We start from the raw sequence: 7,500 nt of genomic DNA on the forward strand, positions 1-7,500 counted from the left end.
GTGTGTGTAAACCTTCATATACAATCCTTCACCTCTTTTTGTTAATCTTGACTCACGTAGTTTATATTACAAGCTATGGCGTAATTGTCATTGTGTTTGGTTTCCTTTGTTTCTCGTTTCTCTCAGTTCTTTATTTTCCTTGCTTTCTATTGCATCATTGCCGTAAATACCTGCATATCTTTGCTTCATTCTTTCTGTATCTTGTTCATTCGTGTGTGTGTGTGTGTGTGTGTGTGTGTGTGTGTGTGTGTGTAGAAGACGCGTCATTAACTGCGTCACGTAATCTCGGTCCTCATACAAGCAGACGACCATGCTAGTACTTGCTGTGGACGCGCTAGGAACGAGTATGAGAATGATAAGATATAATGTGCCGGATCTCCTTATTGATATCAAACTCCGCTGAAAAAAAATAATAATAATGTGATAAGAAGTAGCTAGACGATAACATTACTTCCTCCATCGCTCTCTTCCCGCTCGTCTGGCTAGTGGATACTCTTGGTGGTTAAAAGCGTAGTAGTGTATAGATCAGTGAAGTTCGAGAGTTAGTTTAAGTTTATACACTTCGACTTTCACTTCAGGGATCATCATGCACGCTTTCAACTTGTCATGCACACTAACCCCTTCAATACTGGGACACATTTTCACCTTGAGATTTCTGTACGATTAGACCATTTTATTGATATTAGGAAGGGTTTACGGAGGTCAGAAGATTAATTACCACAATCTTCACTATTCTAATCCCCCACATAAGTTTCTGAAGCTGTATGAAATTACCAAATAGTAGCTAAGCACGATAAATATGGAATCGCGTCATGGTACTCAAGGGGTTAATGCGATGATATATGCAGGGTGTTGGTGGTCTGGCGTAGGGCTCAGTGATAATGTGCCTGGAAGTTTGATGTGAGTTGTGGGTTGTCTTGGTCTCGACACCTTCCCTTCCTGCTACTGCTCACCTATCACACTTTTCGGCCTCTGTATTGCTGTGTCTTGGCAAGAGTTACTCAGTTGTTTCCACCTTTTCCAACAAACTAATGCATGTAGTGAGGTAATAGTGTTCTCTCTCTCTCTCTCTCTCTCTCTCTCTCTCTCTCTCTCTCTCTCTCTCTCTCTCTCTCTCTCTGGTAAATATATACGCATACAGTAAGATTCCTTGTTTGTCACCTTCATTCACGCTGCCCTGAGAGACCGTCATGTGTTGATGTGTTGGTTTGTTGCGGCTTCCCGTACACTCCTTTGTTCTCAGGAAAGTTTGCCGTCAACTCACTTTCTACAACGTTCTGTGCAGTAGTAGCCTGAACAATGACACTGCAACTCGTTCAGTCATGGTCACAAGTCACGCACCCTGCCATACTCACCACCATTTTGTTCAGTGTTTTCCATAATATGAAGTGATATGATTTAACCCCTTCAGTAGCATGACGCATTTCTATATTCATTCTGCTTACTATTTGGTGATTTTATACAGCTTCAGAAACTCGTATAGGGGATTAGAAATAGTGAAGACTGTGGCCATCAATCTTCTAACCTCCATAGACCCTTAACAATGTGAATAAAATGGTCTAATGGTGCACAAAGCTCAAGGTAAAAGTGTCCCAGTAATTAAGGGGTTAATTATAATATCAATGTTTATGGTTTGTTAAGTAAACTGTCGGCACATAAAAGGAGACAAGCTTGATTAAAAAACGCAGAATAGAATGTGAGTGAGTGTGGTTTGTTGCTCTCGGCGTTTTACTAAGACGATACAGTGTTAGGCGATCGTTTAGGCAGGACGGACGCTTGGGGATGTGTGGAAGCGTGTGAAAAGGCGGCTCGTCCTTCCCTCCTCCCTGTGTCCCTGCGTCTCGTCACGTCAACGGCTGTTTTATCGGCAAACTTTGTGCGGCAGGAGAGTAGGGCGCGGCAGTGTGTCAGGGCGGCCTAGACCACGGCAGGAGGCTCGACTGTTTCAGGCTGAGACAGACTTTAATCTCTCTTTGTCCATCATGTCTCCCTCCCTTCCCCGACAACTGCAGCGAGGCATAGTGGGGCGGGGGGGGGAAGGAAAGGGAGGGACACTACCACGAAAAATGACGAGGGAAAAAAAGTAAGTTCAAAAGATTCTCGGCTCCAGCAGTCCGGGGAAAATATGACGCTATGACTAAACTTGTTGGTTTGGAACTGGAGATATTTTGTGGAACCCTCACTCGGAAACTCTGTCGACTTTCTTTTCGCTCTCTCTCTCTCTCTCTCTCTCTCTCTCTCTCTCTCTCTCTCTCTCTCTCTCTCCCCCCGGTAACTTTCATCCCCGTGTTGCATCCGCTGAAAAGTTACTCCCTCCCCTCCACTCCCCCCTCTGGAACACAAGGAAACTGTCTCCGCCCCTTTCCCCTCCCCACACTGTGCACTGTCACCCCTTCACGCTTCATCTTTCACCTCACCACCCCTTCACTTTTCCATCCCCTGCCCCTGCACCCCATCCCTCTTCAGCCTCCATCACTTCTATATCCCTTCACTCCTTCACTCACTTCCTATGCTGGACTAATGCACTCTCACCTTTTGCTTCCTTCACTCTTCACCTTTTTCACCTTTACACCTCTCTCTCTCCTCTCCTGACATCCCTTCCTTGTTTCCTTTTTTTTTTCCATTATTCAGCCCTTGCCACGCCTATTGACTTTTGTAACCCTACCCATTTCCAACAACAGCAACAGTAACAGCAACAACAGCAGCAACAGACCCTCCCTTGAACGCTGCATGAACTTTGACTAATGACATTTCGCCTCATAATAGTTCTCTTCAGTGTTAGTTGCGTCAGCCTGATGGGGAACTAACAACACACGAAGGAAGGACAAGGAAGGGCCAGGAATTGTACTGGGTTAAAGAAAAACAACAGATGCAAAGGGAACTGTAAAATTTTGTGTCAGGATCAACAAACTTTTTTTCATCTTATTCTTTTTTTTTTCGTTTGAGTTTCTAAGTACATAAATCTGGTGGAAGTAGTGTGTGTGTGTGTGTGTGTGTGTGTGTGTGTGTGTGTGTGTGTGTGTGTGTGTGTGTGTGTTGTATGTCTAAGGATGCGTGTCCGTGTCCGTCCGTGCGTGCGTGCCTGTGTACATATTTCCTTTCTCTAACTCTTGCAGCCTTTCAACACAACATTTTAAGCTCGTTAACTCGATATATAAGCATTACAAACTCGTACTTTTACTATACAAGCTTCTACATTCATTACCGCACCTTAGACTCGCTTGAAAGAGAGAGCATAAGTATACCATTCACATACACAACTTATATATCTCTTAGCATTGAACAGAGAAGTAAATAAAGCGTGCTGTCCTGCCTCCCCGTTTGTGCCATCGCGTCTCTTCAGCGATGAATGAGTGAGAAGTACATATAATCAAACACAGGAAGAGTTTAAAGGTCTGGTGTTGTTTGCTAGCCTTTGTAATCCTTTGTAGAATGGAGCGCGTGGACGAGAATAGCACCAACATTTAAAGTGATACGAGAACACTCACCCACTCACTCACTCACTCACTCACTCACTCACTCACTCACTCACTCACTCACTCACTCACTCATGACAAGTATATGCAAAGAACTGAGCCAGTGCTGAAGACTCCTTTGTGCAGCACTTCCCAACACTAAAAGCACTCTGTGAAATCTTTAGAAGTGACTTAAGGAAAAGAGAGAGGGTTAAAAGAATAGGTTTTTCATTTCCGTGGTGTTTAGTGGTGGCTGCAGGACGGAAGGGGCTGTCGCGCTGTGGTTTGTGGTGAAGGAAAGGTGTGGGACAGGTAGGGAAAAAGTGGAAGAAAGGTTTACTGTTTTGTATCCTACGTCTCTTGGGATTAGGTACTGTAATTCATCGTAGAGTTAGGTTAATTTGTCTGTCTCTCTATCGTTCTTCCTTTTCGTTAGTTGTATTGTATTGTATCCTATAATTCACTGCGGCGTTAGGTTATCTCTGTCTCTCTGTCTCTCTATCATTCTTTCTTTCCTCCGTTTTTTTTTTTTTTCTTTCGTTCTTTATTTTTTTCTTTATATTTGTTTCTATTTACTTTTTTTTGTATGTCCATCCGTCTGTCTCTATCTATCCATCTGTTTATCTTTATCTCTCTTTCCTTTTTTTTAGAGTTAGGTCGATCTGTCTGTTTGTCTGTCTCTATCGTTCTTCCTTTCCTTCATTTCCTTTTTTTTCTCTTTATTTTTCCATATATTTTTGTTTCTATTTACTTATTTTGTATATTTATCAGTCTGTCTCTTTCTATTCATCTGTTTATCTTTTGCTCTTTCCTTTTTTTTTCATTTTTTATTCCTTCTTTAAAAGTGTAGGTATTTATCCCACTCGTCTCCTTAATGGCAACAATGAACCCAACACTGTTCAGACTGCCGCTGCTGTTACTCTGCTTAACAAAATGGTCTTGTGTAAATTTAGCCAATGTTTTTGAAAGAAGAAACCCACAACAAAGGAGGTGGTCGGTTATTTAGCAAGGCCTTTTTGACTACATGTAGTTTAATTTCTGCCAAGTGACGCTGTTCAGGGTCATTCAGATAAAAAAAAACAAGCTTCTTTAGTTGTCGAGTTCTGTTGTAACGTTTGAAATAAGCTTTTTTTTTCTCTCTCTCTCTTTTTAGGTATTCTTAAACATATCGACACCTGATCTAGAGCCGCGCGCGTGTGTGTGTGTGTGTAGGTGATAAGAGGATACAGTTGCTATGGTTACCACTTTCGCATACGACAAAAATAACAGTAAATAAATGGATAAATAAATGTTCGCACGGCATATTCTCTCTCTCTCTCTCTCTCTCTCTCTCTCTCTCTCTCTCTCTCTCTCTCTCTCTCTCTCTCTCTCTCTCTCTCTCCCTTCAGGCTGTAGGTGACCGATATTTTTCTATTTTAAGCGGCGGTTGTGTGTTGCAGCATCAGGCGGCGGAAGTCCAGTGACGTCAGAAAGAAAACTTGTGACGTAGTGTTCTTTTTTACCACCCGACATGGAAACACACACACACACACACACACACACACACACACACACACACACACACACACACACACACACACACACACACACACACACACACCAACTCTTGTTGGTGTTGCTATCATTGGCACTGCTGCGGTTGGTGACGCTGGTGATGGTGGTTGTGTCATTGTGGCTCCTGACGCTGGTGTTGTTACTGATGGTGGTGTCAACATTATTTCCCTATTGTGGAGGGCGAGTGTTTGCCAAATGGAGTGACGTGGCGAGGGATAGGATCCACATTGTGTCCAGAGAATGAGTGGCGAATCACCATGACAATATGTGGTGGATGAGGGGAGGAGGTGGAAAGGTAGGTGGGGATTGGGGGAGAGGGGATGGGAAGGTATTGGAGGAAGGTGGGAGGGTATTGGAGTATGGAATGGAGGGGGAGAGTCGTGGTTGTGGAATGTTTGAGGTGGGAAGTGGAGAATGAAGAAGGAATATGTGGAAAATGTGGAATAGAGAGAAAGAGTGAACAAAAGTGGAGAACATGAGTGAGGAGTGAGAGGGGAAGCTCTGAGAGGAAGGTGAGGAAAAAGAACAGGATGAGGGGGAAAAATACGAAGAGGAGGAGTAAGGGGAAAAAGAGTAAGAGTGGAATGCTGAAGTAAATAAGGTGAGGTGAGGGAGAAGTGGGAGAGGAGAGTGAGAGCAGGAGGAAAAGGAGAGATAGAGGAGAGATAAGACGTGTGCATATGGGGAGTGTTGGAAGAGGGAAAAGGTGAAGGTAAGAGAGAGAGAGAGAGAGAGAGAGAGAGAGAGAGAGAGAGAGAGAGAGAGAGAGAGAGAGAGAGAGAGATGTGTTGACTGTCGTGTTGTATATGAATGGTTTTAGAGAGAAGACAAAGGTGACATCGACCCTCCCTCCCTCCTCCTCCTCCTCCTCCTCCTCCTCCTCCTCCTCCTCCTCCTCCTCCTCCTCCTCCTCTTCAGTCTTGTCTCAACCTATGTCCATTTTTTTCCAACTTCTTCCGGAGTGAGTAGGCCTATAAAGAGAAGAGAAAGAGTCTCTCCTCCTCCTCCTTCTCCTCCTCCTCCTCCTCCTCCTCCTCCTCCTCCTCCTCCTCCTCCTCCTCCTCACAAACACATCTCAGCTAAATTTTTAAAGAGATTTTACGCATATTCCAACTCCTCATCAACAGTCCCTAAGAATGAGGAAGAGGAGGAGGAGGAGGAAGAAGAAGAAGAAGAAGAAGAAGAAGAAGAAGAAGAAGAAGAAGAAGAAGAAGAAGAAGAAGAAGAAGAAGAAGAAGAGAAGGAGGAGAAAGAAAAGAAAATGTGCTGAAAGAAATAAGAAAAAACGCAGGGAATGAGGCACAGTAGGCATTCTTTGAAGTTCTAAAGTTTAAGTATCTCTGTCTTTTTATGTTAGCTAATAGTCTCTCTCTCTCTCTCTCTCTCTCTCTCTCTCTCTCTCTCTCTCTCTCTCTCTCTCTCTCTCTCTCTCTCTCTCTCTCTCTCTCTCTCTCTCTCTCTCTCTCTCACACACACACACACACACACACACACACAATTCCATTCATTGCTGCACTTCTCTCTCTCTCTCTCTCTCTCTCTCTCTCTCTCTCTCTCTCTCTCTCTCTCTCTCTCTCTCTCTCTCTCTCTCTCTCATGGTTCCTTCATTCTTTCAGCATATTTCAGGATTACAGAGAGAGAGAGAGAGAGAGAGAGAGAGAGAGGTGATGTACACAAAACGCAGCTGTTCTGACACCCTAAACTCCTCCTCCTCCTCCTCCTCCTCCTCCTCCTCCTCCTTCCTCACCGCAGCTCATGTGGTAATGACGCTTCAAGTTATGTGGTGTTGTTGTTATTCGCGTGGCACTGTGGTAGTGGTGGTGGTTTGTTAGCATACTTGTTTTCGCGTTTAGCTCCCATTGTGTGTGTGTGTGTGTGTGTGTGTGTGTGTGTGTGTGTGTGTGTGTGTGTGTGTGTGTGTGTGTGTGTGTCCTTCATCTCCTCCTCCTCCTCCTCCTCCTCCTTGTCTCTCTTCACTTCTTCCGTCACAAAGTAAAAAAGTAAACTGCAAGGGCAAACAAGCCAAATGCGCCATAAGGGAAGGAAAAATAGGCTTGCATGAGAAATACGAGAAGAGAATGATGGACTTGTTCTGAACCTGCAATGAAGATATCAGAGGAGAAGGAGGAGGAAGGAGGAGGAGGAGGAGGAGGAGGAGGAGGAGGAGGAGGAGGAGGAGGAAGGAGAGGGCTAGGAAAAGATTAATTACCTCGTTAAATTTGAAATGCCGCAGGAAGAATAAGAAGACGAAGAAATAGGAAGTGGAAGACGAGGAGGAGAAGAAGGAGGAAGATTAGGAAAAAGAACTAAAAACATACGAAATAAAACGAAGACTAGGAAGAGGAGGAAGAAGAGGAAGAAGAAAAAGAAGACGAGGATAAACACAAATAATATCAAATACAAACAAAAAAACAATGAAGAACAAAACAAAGAAAGAAGAGGAAGAGAAGAAATGTTGAAACACAAACGTACGAGAAAGAAAACAAAAAAA

The 7,500-nt window shown here is 43.8% G+C and overlaps 1 protein-coding gene across 1 annotated transcript in view; it reads left to right on the forward strand.

Moving 5' to 3' along the window:
• LOC123505399 (protein draper-like) overlaps window positions 1-7,500 on the forward strand; it is a 551,274-nt gene that overhangs the window by 446,539 nt on the left and 97,235 nt on the right. The window lies entirely within an intron of this gene.

The sequence above is a fragment of the Portunus trituberculatus genome, chromosome 18 (assembly GCF_017591435.1).
Source record: "Portunus trituberculatus isolate SZX2019 chromosome 18, ASM1759143v1, whole genome shotgun sequence".
NCBI classification, from domain to species: Eukaryota; Metazoa; Arthropoda; class Malacostraca; order Decapoda; family Portunidae; genus Portunus; species Portunus trituberculatus.